General features: G+C 47.4%; 1 pseudogene across 1 annotated transcript in view; it reads right to left on the bottom strand.

Annotated features, from left to right (window-relative positions):
• Window positions 1-14,022, bottom strand: part of LOC149427359 (importin subunit alpha-5-like) — a 52,863-nt pseudogene that overhangs the window by 21,669 nt on the left and 17,172 nt on the right. The window contains exons 3-7 of the transcript XR_016311317.1: window positions 11,462-11,556; window positions 11,239-11,370; window positions 7,998-8,086; window positions 6,201-6,300; window positions 2,146-2,309 (exon numbers count right to left, since the gene is read on the bottom strand). The product of XR_016311317.1 is annotated as an importin subunit alpha-5-like (transcript). The remainder of the gene's footprint in view (window positions 1-2,145; window positions 2,310-6,200; window positions 6,301-7,997; window positions 8,087-11,238; window positions 11,371-11,461; window positions 11,557-14,022) is intronic.

Here is a 14,022-nt window from a genome sequence, read left to right as displayed (position 1 = left end):
GAGTGTAATGGTTAATATTTGGGGGGAAAAAATAAAAAAATATTTATGCAGTATTACAAGATTTGTTTTTTTTTCTTTCATCCACTCGGGAGGTATTGATTAAGAAAACACTGAAGTATTCGGGAGATTTGTTCAGAAGATCTCATTGCAACTCCAAAATGTGTGTTTGATTCCTGAAGTCATTTTCCACTTGGCAATCACCTGATTGAGGGAGTGTGAGTGAAAACTTGCACCATTTAGATGTTTTTGAGCACATTGGGAATTATATTATTTATATTATTTTGTTGAAGTTTCTTTTGAAACACGAGACTTTCTTTATTTGGTTTTTACTTTTTTGGTTATTTTAATTGGTTTGCACGTTTTTTTTTGTGTGTATTTTGATGTACTGAGAAATGCTGTCAGTTGTGGGGGTGTGGGTGCCTTCCAGACCAAAGGGGTTAGGAATTACATTACCTGTTGACTGGAGAAGAGGCACACATGCTAGACCAGGGTTCCTTCCAAAGGTTTCCAGGGATTCCTTGAGAAATGGGCAATTTTTGCCTCTCAGGTAAGTTCCCACTGATACCATTGATTTTTAGCAATCTTCCCACTGACCACAAGTGTGAGGAGCATTCTTCCCAATGACCACAAGTGTAAGGAGCATTCTTCGCACTGACCACAAGTGTAAGGAGCATTCTTCGCACTGACCACAAGTGTAAGGAGCATTCTTCGCACTGACCACAAGTGTGAGGAGCATTCTTCCTAATGACCACAAGTGTAAGGAGCATTCTTCTCACTGACCACAAGTGTAAGGAGCATTCTTCTCACTGACCACAAGTGTGAGGAGCATTCTTTCCAATGACCACAAGTGTAAGGAGCATTCTTCCCAATGACCACAAATGTGAGGAGCATTCTTCCCAATGACCACAAGTGTAAGGAGCATTCTTCTCACTGACCACAAGTGTAAGGAGCATTCTTCCCAATGACCACAAGTGTAAGGAGCATTCTTCCCAATGACCACAAGTGTGAGGAGCATTCTTCCCAATGACCACAAATGTGAGGAGCATTCTTCCCAATGACCACAAGTGTAAGGAGCATTCTTCCCAATGACCACAAGTGTAAGGAGCATTCTTCTCAATGACCACAAGTGTAAGGAGCATTCTTCCCAATGACCACAAATGTGAGGAGCATTCTTCCCAATGACCACAAGTGTAAGGAGCATTCTTCCCACTGACCACAAGTGTGAGGAGCATTCTTCCCAATGACCACAAGTGTAAGGACCATTCTTCCCAATGACCACAAGTGTAAGGAGCATTCTTCCCAATGACCACAAGTGTAAGGACCATTCTTCCCAATGACCACAAGTGTGAGGAGCATTCTTCCCAATGACCACAAGTGTAAGGACCATTCTTCCCAATGACCACAAGTGTGAGGAGCATTCTTCCCACTGACCACAAGTGTAAGGAGCATTCTTCCCAATGACCACAAGTGTAAGGAGCATTCTTCCCAATGACCACAAGTGTAAGGAGCATTCTTCCCAATGACCACAAGTGTAAGGAGCATTCTTCCCAATGACCACAAGTGTGAGGAGCATTCTTCCCACTGACTAAGGTATCATGAGTTGTAGATGAAGACATTTTTAGCAGGGGTTCCCTGAGACCGGATAGTTCCATCAAGGGTTCCTCTGCATTGAAAAGGTTGAGAAAGGCTGTGCTAGAGGATCGTAAGTGTACTGTGAGTGAGTAGGAACCCTAAGAACATGGAAGACTGTATTCTTCCCACTGACCACAAGTGCAAGGAGCATTCTTCTCAATGACCACAAGCGTGAGGAGCATTCTTCCCACTGACCACAAGTGTGAGGAGCATTCTTCCCAATGACCACAAGTGTAAGGAGCATTCTTCCCAATGACCACAAGTGTAAGGAGCATTCTTCTCACTGACCACAAGTGTAAGGAGCATTCTTCCCACTGACTAAGGTATCATGAGTTGTAGATGAAGACATTTTTAGCAGGGGTTCCCTGAGACCGGAAAGTTACATCAAGGGTTCCTCTGCATTGAAAAGGTTGAGAAAGGCTGTGCTAGAGGATCGTAAGATTACTGTGAGTAGGAACCCTACGAACATGGAAGACTGTATTGTATGTACATATGAAGATCATGTTTTCTTACATTAAAAGCTCCACCAGTCTCCGGCACACTCCAGCATCAATGACAGCTTGGATCTTCTCATTGGGTCCGTCAGACAGGTAGGACAGGGCCCAGCAGGCATCAGCCAGGACATCTGTGTCACTAACGAACAGCAGCCAGGACAGGACGTTCAGGCATGGAGATACCTGTAAGATACAGCACAGTATTCAGACTACAGAAGACAGGCCAGTACTGTATGGCCAACTATAGTCCCAGGACCATGAGGAGATCCCTCTCAATGTACTCAAAACTATAAAAGAATTGCTATAGAGACAGGAGGGAAGACCATGAAGAGAATACCTCGAAATACAAGGATTAGGCAAATAAGGCCTACGGCAACAACATAATGGGGGAGATTTACTAAAACCGGAGCACTCAGGATCTGGTGCAGCTGTGAATGGGAGCCAATCAGCTTCTAACTTCAGCTTGTTCAATTAAGCTTTGACAAGAAGCCTAGAAGCGGATTGGTTTTGCAGAGGTGCACCAGTTTTAGTAAATCTCCCCCCAATGTGCTTTAACACCTTCCTGCCCGGCCTATTGCAGATTGATGGCCAGGCGGGACGTCATATGACGTCCTATCAAAACGAGCCGCTTACGGAGCTGCGCAGCAGCACGATCTGTCACTGGCTGTGTCCACAAGACACAGCCAGTGACATATCACTACACCGGCCCATTGCCAGTGTCATGTGACCGCTGTGACCAATCAGAGCAGATCACATGTCAATTGTACACAATGGATGGCTTCCTGTCATGCCATCCATTGTGTACAATTAGGTTGTTAGCTGTGACTGGTCAAGGCAGTCACATGATACAGACAGGGCCAATCACAGCCCATCTGTATCATGTGATCAGCTTTTCTCAATCACAGCTAATCACAAAAGACTGAATGAATCAGTTTTATTCAGTAACAATGATTGCAAATATCAATGAAATACATCGGTATTAGCAATCATATAAAAAAAAAAAAAATCCTGATCACTTGCTCAGAGTAGTTCAGTGTTACTATGGTAACATTGTGTTGCTTTGGTCACAGTGTGCTGAAAAATACAATAGTAAAGAAAGAAAAGTGCGTTTTTTTTCAAAACTTTCAGATGTTTTTTGTTTTATTTAGCAAATAATAAAAAAAACTCAGTGGTGATTAAATTTCACCAAAAGAAAGCTCTATTTGTGTGAAAAAAAATTATAAAAATGTCATATGGGTACAGTGTTGCATGACCGCGCAATTATCATTCAAATTGCGACGGCCCTGAAAGTTGAAAATTGGCCTGGGCAGGAAGAGGGTATAAGTGCCCGGTACTGAAAGGGTTAACAGATGAAAATAAACAAGTGAGATGGGAAAATATTCGTTTTTCATGGAGTTGCACACTATCAGATGCCCAAAAATTGTGCGCACAGAGATATTCTCCTACGAAAGAGAAAACATCACTTTAAATGTTCAGGTTTGAGATGTACTAACATTTTGGATTGACCGAGAACATTGTAGTTCAATAATGAAATGAATCCTCAAAAAACAACTTGCCTGAAAATTGTGCACGCAGAGGGGCTGATTCAGTAAAGGTAAATATATTGTACGCCGCAAGTACACCTGCAGTTGTTTTAGATCCGAGGGGAAACTCTGAAATGAGGCGAAGATCTGCTGATTTCTTTCATCCAATTATGTGCAAGCAAAAAGGCTTTTTTTTTTTCCTTGCATGTGCCTCTCAGATCCAGAGCAACTGCTGCACTTTCAGTGCAAAGCCTATCTGCCTTTAGTAATTAAACAGCAGTGTATTCTAAACATGTAGTATAGGCCAGCCTTTGTCAACCAGGGTGCCTTCAGGTTTCTTCAGGGGTGCCTTGGCAAAATGTCTAAAAATTACATAAAAATCTGTATACAAGCCATCGGGTGGAACAAGCCGGCCTTTTAGTTACACAAAGCCATTGGTTTCCATTGTGCACCATTACAACCCTCTAGCCGCCGGCATCCTGATAACCAATGACATCATCAGTTGATAAGGAGAATGCCAGCTGCCTGCACAACATCCTAGTTTGACCCTCCCCCGCCCCTCTCCATCAGTGCTGGGATCACATTAGCTCAGTGATGGAGAAAAACTGAGGGAGAGGAGAAACACTGGAATACTAGTCAGTACCGGTGTGCAAAAGTGTACTTGCTTTGGAGGAATAAATCACCTCTAGTGTTGGGTGTCCTACATGTGTGGATGTTGCTGCGTTATATAAAACTATTAGAATATTTTTTCACATTTTAGAATGCCATAATTTTTAAGGGTGCCTCGGGACCCGCCGTAATTTTTAAGGGTGCCTCGGGACCCGCCGTAATTTTTAAGGGTGCCTCGGGACCCGCCGTAATTTTTAAGGGTGCCTCGGGACCCGCCGTAATTTTTAAGGGTGCCTCGGGACCCGCCGTAATTTTTAAGGGTGCCTCGGGACCCGCCGTAATTTTTAAGGGTGCCTCGGGACCCGCCGTAATTTTTAAGGGTGCCTCGGGACCCGCCGTAATTTTTAAGGGTGCCTCGGGACCCGCCGTAATTTTTAAGGGTGCCTCAGGACCCTCCGTAATTTTTAAGGGTGCCTCGGGACCCTCCATAATTTTTAAGGGTGCCTCGGGACCCTCCATAATTTTTAAGGGTGCCTCGGGACTCTCCATAATTTTTAAGGGTGCCTCGGGACTCTCCGTAATTTTTAAGGGTGCCTCGGGACCCTCCATAATTTTTAAGGGTGCCTCGGGACCCTCCATAATTTTTAAGGGTGCCTCGGGACCCTCCATAATTTTTAAGGGTGCCTCGGGACCCTCCATAATTTTTAAGGGTGCCTCGGGACTCTCCATAATTTTTAAGGGTACCTCGGGACTCTCCATAATTTTCAAGGGTGCCTCGGGACTCTCCATAATTTTTAAGGGTGCCTCGGGACTCTCCATAATTTTTAAGGGTGCCTCGGGACTCTCCATAATTTTTAAGGGTGCCTCGGGACTCTCCATAATTTTTAAGGGTGTCCCGAGCCTGTCCACAATTTTAAAGGGCGCCTTGACTGAAAAAAGGTTGAGAAACACTGGTATAGACAATCGGACATATACAAGAAATCTGGATTATCTGTGAACACTTCAGTAGTGAAAAAGGATAAGTTCACCTTCCATAACATGTTACACCCATATTCAGGATGTAACATGTTACAAAAGGAGTGGCTCCAGCTCCCCCGATGTGACAACTCCCCCCCCCCGCCCAGCTAGCTGCCACAAATTAAAATTAAAAAAAAAAAAAAAAAAAAGTGGCCATGCGGGGCACCGCCCACCCAGCCGCGTCACTCATTCACAGTGTTCTGTAAATGAGAAAACTATAAGTTCCAACAGTCTTTGCAGTTGTCGTCTTTTAGTTCTCAATTAACTACCGCGAAGCTGTGAGAGTATGAGGTACGAGCAAACAGAGCCACTGACAGGTCTGCAGGAGTCCTGCATGGCACCAGCAATCTACTGATCGCGGGTGCAATGCTTTACAGGCTCCCAAAACAAAAAAAATAGTACATGCACTTTTTTTTTACCTGCAAAAAAAAAAAAAAAAAAGATAATTTATTATTTTTTGCAAAAAGTGAATTTCATTGCCTGTTGAATACCATTTGCAAAAACTGTCTCAGCTATTATTGTTCTGGGACCCCATGTCTAGTCTCATTCTTGTGTTCATTTTTTAGTCACCGGTGACACCGCTGCGATTTATAATTGTGCAATTTGTGTGCAATTTCTTAAGACCTTATTGCAACTTGAAGATTTTCAACGATTTCTTTCCATGTGCATTGCGATTCCCATTATATTCTATGTATGTGAAATCGCAATGAACTGCAGAAAGAGTAATGCAAGAACTACTTTAGAAATGTCGCTGCAGCAATTCGCACCGCATTAGAGCCATTTCAGGTGCGATTTCAATTCGCAAATCGCATCGCTATGACAGGGCCCTTAGGAAAGCAGGTACAAGGTTATATTGTGGAATTTTGAGGGACATATTCATTTTATGCTCTTTATTTTTTTTTTCTCAGTTCGACAGATCGCTGACCTTTGCAAAATCTGGAGGCGGATTCTTCCCCCGACACAGGTTAGACAAAGCCCAGACTGCGTTCCGGGTCATAGTGAGACGGTTCTGTTTAGAAAGCAACCTGGAAGGGAGATATGAGAAGGGTTACAATCAGGGTACATGACATAAATCACCAATTAAATACTCTGCTGTCAGATTCTATAGAAAAGTCAGCATGAACCAAGCGGTGCTGTGCTGAGTGTAAATGTATGAACAGAACATTCACAGACGGGCATCCCTAAGGTTGGTGTCACCCGATGCGGAAACGCTTGGTGTCACCTCTCCGACGATCCCCACAGGATGGCTCAGACCTGCTGATTGAGCATAATGGATCGGAGTCCGATCCATTATGCTCCCCAATCCGCAGATCCAATCCATCCTACGGGGATCGCCGGCTTGCTTTAAAACTTACCTTTTCATGGAGAGATCAGTTAACCTTGTATAGCTTGTAAGCCGATGATCCCCACAGGATGGCTCGGATCTGCGGATTGAACATAATGGATCAGAGTCGGATCCATTATCCTCCCCAATCCGCAGATCCAATCCATCCTACGGGGATCGCCGGCTTGCTTTAAAACTTACCTTTTCATGGAGAGATCAGTTAACCCCGTATAGCTTGTAAGCCGATGATCCCCGCAGGATGGCTCGGATCTGCGGATTGAACATAATGGATCAGAGTCGGATCCATTATCCTCCCCAATCCGCAGATCCAATCCATCCTACGGGGATCGCCGGCTTGCTTTAAAACTTACCTTTTCATGGAGAGATCAGTTAACCCCGTATAGCTTGTAAGCCGATGATCCCCGCAGGATGGCTCGGATCTGCGGATTGAACATAATGGATCAGAGTCGGATCCATTATCCTCCCCAATCCGCAGATCCAATCCATCCTACGGGGATCGTCGGCTTGCAACCTATACGGGGTTAACTGATCTCTCCATGAAAAGGTAAGTTTTAAAGCAAGCCGGCGATCCCCGCAGGATGGATTGGATCTGCGGATTGGGGAGCATAATGGATCGGACTCTGATCCATTATGTTCATTTCGCAAATCCGATCCATCCTGTGTGCATCGTCGGCTTGCTTTAAAACTTACCTTCTCGCGGAGAGATCAGTTAACCCCGTATAGGTTGCAAGCTGAGGATCCCCGCAGGATGGATGGGATCTGCGGATTGGGGAGCATAATGGATCGGACTCTGATCCATTATGTTCATTTCGCAGATCCGATCCATCCTGTGTGCATCGTCGGCTTGCTTTAAAACTTACCTTCTCGCGGAGAGATCAGTTAACCCCGTATAGGTTGCAAGCTGAGGATCCCCGCAGGATGGATGGGATCTGCTGATTGGGGAGCATAATGGTTCGGACTCCGATCAATTATGCTCAATCTGCAGATCCGATCTATCCTGCGGGGATCATTGGCTTGCTTTAAAACTCACCTTTTCGTGGAGCGGGTCCGGAGTCACACGGTGCGGCGCGCACCCCCTGCACCTGGGGATGCCACTGTTCACAGACAGTGACGCTAACACCTCACTATAATTGTACTGCCATATAAATGTGGGACAAATACAAAAGATTAAACTAATGACTCTTGCAGGATGTAACTTCCTAGTACATTCACACAGCAAACACCTACACCCCATGAAAGGACGATAACCATTATAAGCTTTGTAAATTGACTTGACATACAGCACACCGCACATGTTCTAAGGTACACTGGTCCTTACTATAAAATCAGTGAATTGGGGGGAAAAAATGAATGATGTAAAGAGGACAATGTACTCACTGGAGGAGAGGCGGCAGGATGTTGCAGTCTAGAACGTAGTCTCTGCACACTGTACTGTCTCCTGCTATGTTTCCCAGAGCCCACACCGCCTGTGGGAGAAAATACACATATACAATTAGGTTTGCTATCACCAAAGAACCTGCAGGACTCAGGCATTCCTGGAGGGGGTCTTAAATGGCTGTTTACAGAGTTGAAGAGCTAAAGCTGAAACCACAAAGTGACATTAATGCTTCGTTTTTTACAAAAATGAAAGCGGAGTTCTGGCCCCCGGCACCCTGCCAAAAAAAATTAAAAGTCAGCAGCTACAAATACTGTAGCTGCTGACTTTTATTATTGGGGAACTTACCTGTCCAGGGATCCAGCAGTGTCCCTTGCCTGAGCCTATTCTTCAATCACCTGTCGGGTGCTAGAGCTGCCATCCTAAGGGAAACCAGCAGTGCTTGCGGCTTCACAGCCGGCTTCCTACTGCACATGTGCAAAATGCACTGCGCTTTGTGCATGGGCCGCAGTCCTCTGGGACCTGTGCGGGGTTAGGGGTGAGCGGAGCGGGTACCCAAATTTGACAGGTACCCACTCCCAGTGCCGCTGCGATCACCTAGGCCAGGAGTAGGTAACCAGCGGCTCTCCAGCTGTTGCAGGACTACAAGTTCCATCATGCCTCTGCAAGTCATAGCTTTAACTGTCAGTTTTGTAATGTTGCAATGCCTCTTGGGAAATGTAGTTCCACAACAGCTATAGAGCCGCAGGTTGCCTACCCCTGGCCTAGGCGATCGGAAGTGGAAGTCCCCGTAGCCTTCTGGGACACGTGACCCCCAGAAGACTGCAGGGCCATTCACAAAGCGCAGCACTTCTCGCTGGACAGGTAAGTGGCTGTATTTAAAAAATCAGCAGCTTCAGTTTTTGTAGCTGCTGACTTTTATTTTTATTTTTTTTCAGGTGGAACTCCGCTTTAATGTTTATGGGTGACAGCGGCGGAGTTAACAGACAATGAGGGAATTAGGAAGTTGATAATGTGATGATGCCAGGTGTGGTACAGATGCAGGTAACAGGACAGAGACGTGTTGCTGGGACATGGTGAATGCGTTGGGTGGATCAGAGAGTGCCAGGTGTGGTATAGATGCAGGTAACAGGACAGAGACGTGTTGCTGGGACATGGTGAATGCGTTGGGTGGATCAGAGAGTGCCAGGTGTGGTATAGATGCAGGTAACAGGACAGAGACGTGTTGCTGGGACATGGTGAATGCGTTGGACAGATCAGAGAATGCCAGGTGTGGTATAGATGCAGGTAACAGGACAGACGTGTTGCTGGGACATGGTGAATGCGTTGGGTGGATCAGAGAATGCCAGGTGTGGTATAGATGCAGGTAACAGGACAGAGACGTGTTGCTGGGACATGGTGAATGCGTTGGACAGATCAGAGAGTGCCAGGTGTGGTATAGATGCAGGTAACAGGACAGAGACGTGTTGCTGGGACATGGTGAATGCGTTGGACAGATCAGAGAGAGTTGCCAGGTGTGGTATAGATGCAGGTAACAGGACAGAGACGTGTTGCTGGGACACGGTGAATGCGTTGGGTGGATCAGAGAGTGCCAGGTGTGGTATAGATGCAGGTAACAGGACAGAGATGTGTTGCTGGGACACGGTGAATGCGTTGGGTGGATCAGAGAGTGCCAGGTGTGGTATAGATGCAGGTAACAGGACAGAGACGTGTTGCTGGGACACGGTGAATGCGTTGGGTGGATCAGAGAGTGCCAGGTGTGGTATAGATGCAGGTAACAGGACAGAGACGTGTTGCTGGGACACGGTGAATGCGTTGGACAGATCAGAGAGTTGCCAGGTGTGGTATAGATGCAGGTAACAGGACAGAGATGTGTTGCTGTGACATGGTGAATGCGTTGGGTGGATCAGAGAGTTGCCAGGTGTGGTATAGATGCAGGTAACAGGACAGAGACGTGTTGCTGGGACATGGTGAATGCGTTGGGTGGATCAGAGAGTTGCCAGGTGTGGTATAGATGCAGGTAACAGGACAGAGACGTGTTGCTGGGACATGGTGAATGCGTTGGGTGGATCAGAGAGTGCCAGGTGTGGTATAGATGCAGGTAACAGGACAGAGACGTGTTGCTGGGACATGGTGAATGCGTTGGGTGGATCAGAGAGTGCCAGGTGTGGTACAGATGCAGGTAACAGGACAGAGACGTGTTGCTGGGACACGGTGAATGCGTTGGGTGGATCAGAGAGTGCCAGGTGTGGTATAGATGCAGGTAACAGGACAGAGATGTGTTGCTGTGACACGGTGAATGCGTTGGGTAGATCAGAGAGTGCCAGGTGTGGTATAGATGCAGGTAACAGGACAGAGACGTGTTGCTGGGACATGGTGAATGCGTTGGACAGATCAGAGAGTTGCCAGGTGTGGTATAGATGCAGGTAACAGGACAGAGACGTGTTGCTGGGACATGGTGAATGCGTTGGGTGGATCAGAGAGTTGCCAGGTGTGGTATAGATGCAGGTAACAGGACAGAGACGTGTTGCTGGGACATGGTGAATGCGTTGGACAGATCAGAGAGTTGCCAGGTGTGGTATAGATGCAGGTAACAGGACAGAGACGTGTTGCTGGGACACGGTGAATGCGTTGGGTGGATCAGAGAATGCCAGGTGTGGTATAGATGCAGGTAACAGGACAGAGACGTGTTGCTGGGACACGGTGAATGCGTTGGATGGATCAGAGAGTGCCAGGTGTGGTACAGATGCAGGTAACAGGACAGAGACGTGTTGCTGGGACATGGTGAATGCGTTGGGTGGATCAGAGAGTTGCCAGGTGTGGTATAGATGCAGGTAACAGGTCAGAGACGTGTTGCTGGGACACGGTGAATGCGTTGGACAGATCAGAGAATGCCAGGTGTGGTATAGATGCAGGTAACAGGACAGAGATGTGTTGCTGGGACACGGTGAATGCGTTGAACAGATCAGAGAATGCCAGGTGTGGTATAGATGCAGGTAACAGGACAGAGACGTGTTGCTGGGACATGGTGAATGCGTTGGGTGGATCAGAGAGTGCCAGGTGTGGTATAGATGCAGGTAACAGGACAGAGACGTGTTGCTGGGACACGGTGAATGCGTTGGGTGGATCAGAGAGTTGCCAGGTGTGGTATAGATGCAGGTAACAGGACAGAGACGTGTTGCTGGGACATGGTGAATGCGTTGGACCAATCAGAGAGATACATTGGCGGCGGCGGTGCAGTACCTGCTCCTGTACATCTTCGAACTCTGAGCTGAGCAGTTCGATGAAGATGGGGACGGCCCCGGCCTGGATCACTATTCGGGTCTGCAGGGAGTTCCCTGAGGCAATGTTCGTTAGCACCCATGCCGCTTCAAACTGAGGGAAGCAGGAAGAAGTAACGTGTCATTATGTCATAACTGTCACTTGTATCTCACAACACACAGACATCGCCGCCGCAGTAACTGACCTGTAATGTGCAGTTCTCCTTCCTTTTCAGGAACTCCACAAACCGGGCCACCACCCCGTGTGTGCTGATCACTTCGTCTATCGGCGGGTTGGGTTCTGTGAAAACGCAAAGGATTCTGGGTAAAAACAATACAGAGGGATTCCCTGGAGGTACAGACAGCTCACACAAAGTACACACAACTCCATCTGAGCCCGGCTCAGCGTAATCGGCTTGGATGTCGCAGTGAGACGATGATGTCATTAATCTGATCACATGACCCCGGCTCTCTCCGTCTGCTCACGCTGATGTAGCGTCCTCCCCTCTGGGCCCCTTTCCTGGAACCAATCACCAAACACACAGAAGCCGGAATGTGTAATCTACAGAGGGAGGGGCAGACATCACCACATCTGACACATCCTCCCGTGTGAGCCGACAGCAGAGGCAGCACACAACCTGCTACCGACGCCTCAGCAGCTCTGTCTGGGGGCATTCATGCAAAGTACGGGGGTCCCAATCACACAGTACGGGGGTCCCAATCACACAGTACGGGGGTCCCAATCACACAGTACGGGGGTCCCAATCACACAGTACGGGGGTCCCAATCACACAGTACGGGGGTCCCAATCACACAGTACGGGGGTCCCAATCACACAGTACGGGGGTCCCAATCACACAGTACGGGGGTCCCAATCACACAGTACGGGGGTCCCAATCACACAGTACGGGGGTCCCAATCACACAGTACGGGGGTCCCAATCACACATTAAACGTTTTTTTTTTTTCAGATTTCTGTCTGCTTCTGTGACAGACCGATCCAGTGCGCTCGCTGCAGACTTCCAAATCAGATTTTCAACAGGAGGTTTTGTTTACGGCAATGATATGATCAGTCCCGGCGCCGCAATACGCCGTATGTGACTGTCCCGGCGAGGGCCTTGCAGGACATTCCACACATCGGACGCTCTGCAATCTGATCAAAATCTGTGCGGACGTCTGAGGAGTGTAGTAAGCCGATTACAAGAGCAGGGGGATGAAGAGTCAGGAAAACCCTTCTCATAATCGAATTACCGTTACCATGGTTACAACAAAGTCATTTACATTTTTCTGAAAGTCATAAAACAAAAAATCATAGCAGGTGAAAGATAGAAATAGGAAATCATTTAAATAAATTAAAAGTAGAAATTGTATTTTTTTTCTTTTTACTTCTCCCAGCTCGGGACAATTCTGACATTCCTCTCCCACATGTAAATATCAGCATTGTTTCAGCTAGATAACTACTTCAAACACACAAAAAAAAAAAAATAATACATTTTATTTATATCTATATATCTATACATATATACATTTATTTTTTTTTTCATTTATTTTGTAATTTATTTTTTTTTAAGCAGAGGCCCTAGAGTACGGTTCTCCAAACTTTATAAACACAGGGCCAGTTTACGGTCTTTCAGACTTTAGGGGGGCCGGACTGAGGCCAGTGGGAGAAGAAAATGTCCTGGAATCGGTGGGAGAAGATAGTGCCCCATCATTGGTATTAACGGGAGATCTAATGCCCCATCATTGGTGTCAGAGGGAGGAAGAGTGCCCCGTCATTGGTGTCAGAGGGAGGAAGAGTGCCCCATCATTGGTGTCAGAGGGAGGAAGAGTGCCCCATCATTGGTGTCAGTGGGAGGAATAGTGCCCCATCATTGGTGTCAGTGGGAGGAATAGTGCCCCATCATTGGTGTCAGTGGGAGGAAGAGTGCCCCGTCATTGGTGTCAGTGGGAGGAATAGTGCCCCATCATTGGTGTCAGTAGGAAGAGTGCCCCGTCATTGGTGTCAGAGGGAGGAAGAGTGCCCCGTCATTGATGTCATTGGGAGGAATAGTCCCCCATCATTGGTGTCAGAGGGAGGAATAGTGCCCCATCATTGGTGTCAGTGGGAGGAATAGTGCCCCATCATTGGTGTCAGTGGGAGGAATAGTGCCCCATCATTGGTGTCAGTGGGAAGAATAGTGCCCCATCATTGGTATTAACGGGAGATCTAGTGCCCCATCATTGGTGTCAGAGGGAGGAAGAGTGCCCCGTCATTGATGTCAGTGGGAGGAATAGTGCCCCATCATTGGTGTCAGAGGGAGGAAGAGTGCCCCGTCATTGGTGTCAGTGGGAGGAATAGTGCCCCGTCATTGGTGTCAGTGGGAGGAGGAGTGCCCCGTCATTGGTGTCAGTGGGAGGAAGAGTGCCCCGTCATTGGTGTCAGTGGGAGGAAGAGTGCCCCGTCATTGGTGTCAGAGGGAGGAAGAGTGCCCCGTCATTGGTGTCAGTGGGAGGAATAGCGCCCCGTCATTGGTGTCAGTGGGAGGAATAGCGCCCCGTCATTGGTGTCAGTGGGAGGAATAGCGCCCCGTCATTGGTGTCAGTGGGAGGAATAGCGCCCCGTCATTGGTGTCAGTGGGAGGAATAGCGCCCCATCATTGGTGTCAGTGGGAGGAATAGCGCCCCATCATTGGTGTCAGTGGGAGGAATAGCGCCCCATCATTGGTGTCAGTGGGAGGAATAGCGCCCCATCATTGGTGTCAGTGGGAGGAATAGCGCCCCATCATTGG

This window comes from Staurois parvus, unplaced genomic scaffold, assembly GCF_062004578.1.
Source record: "Staurois parvus isolate SC_StPar_1 unplaced genomic scaffold, SC_StPar_1.0 ptg003837l, whole genome shotgun sequence".
NCBI classification, from domain to species: Eukaryota; Metazoa; Chordata; class Amphibia; order Anura; family Ranidae; genus Staurois; species Staurois parvus.
The sequence above is the reverse complement of the archived record's forward strand: the minus strand, read 5'-3'. Positions and strand labels throughout refer to the sequence as shown.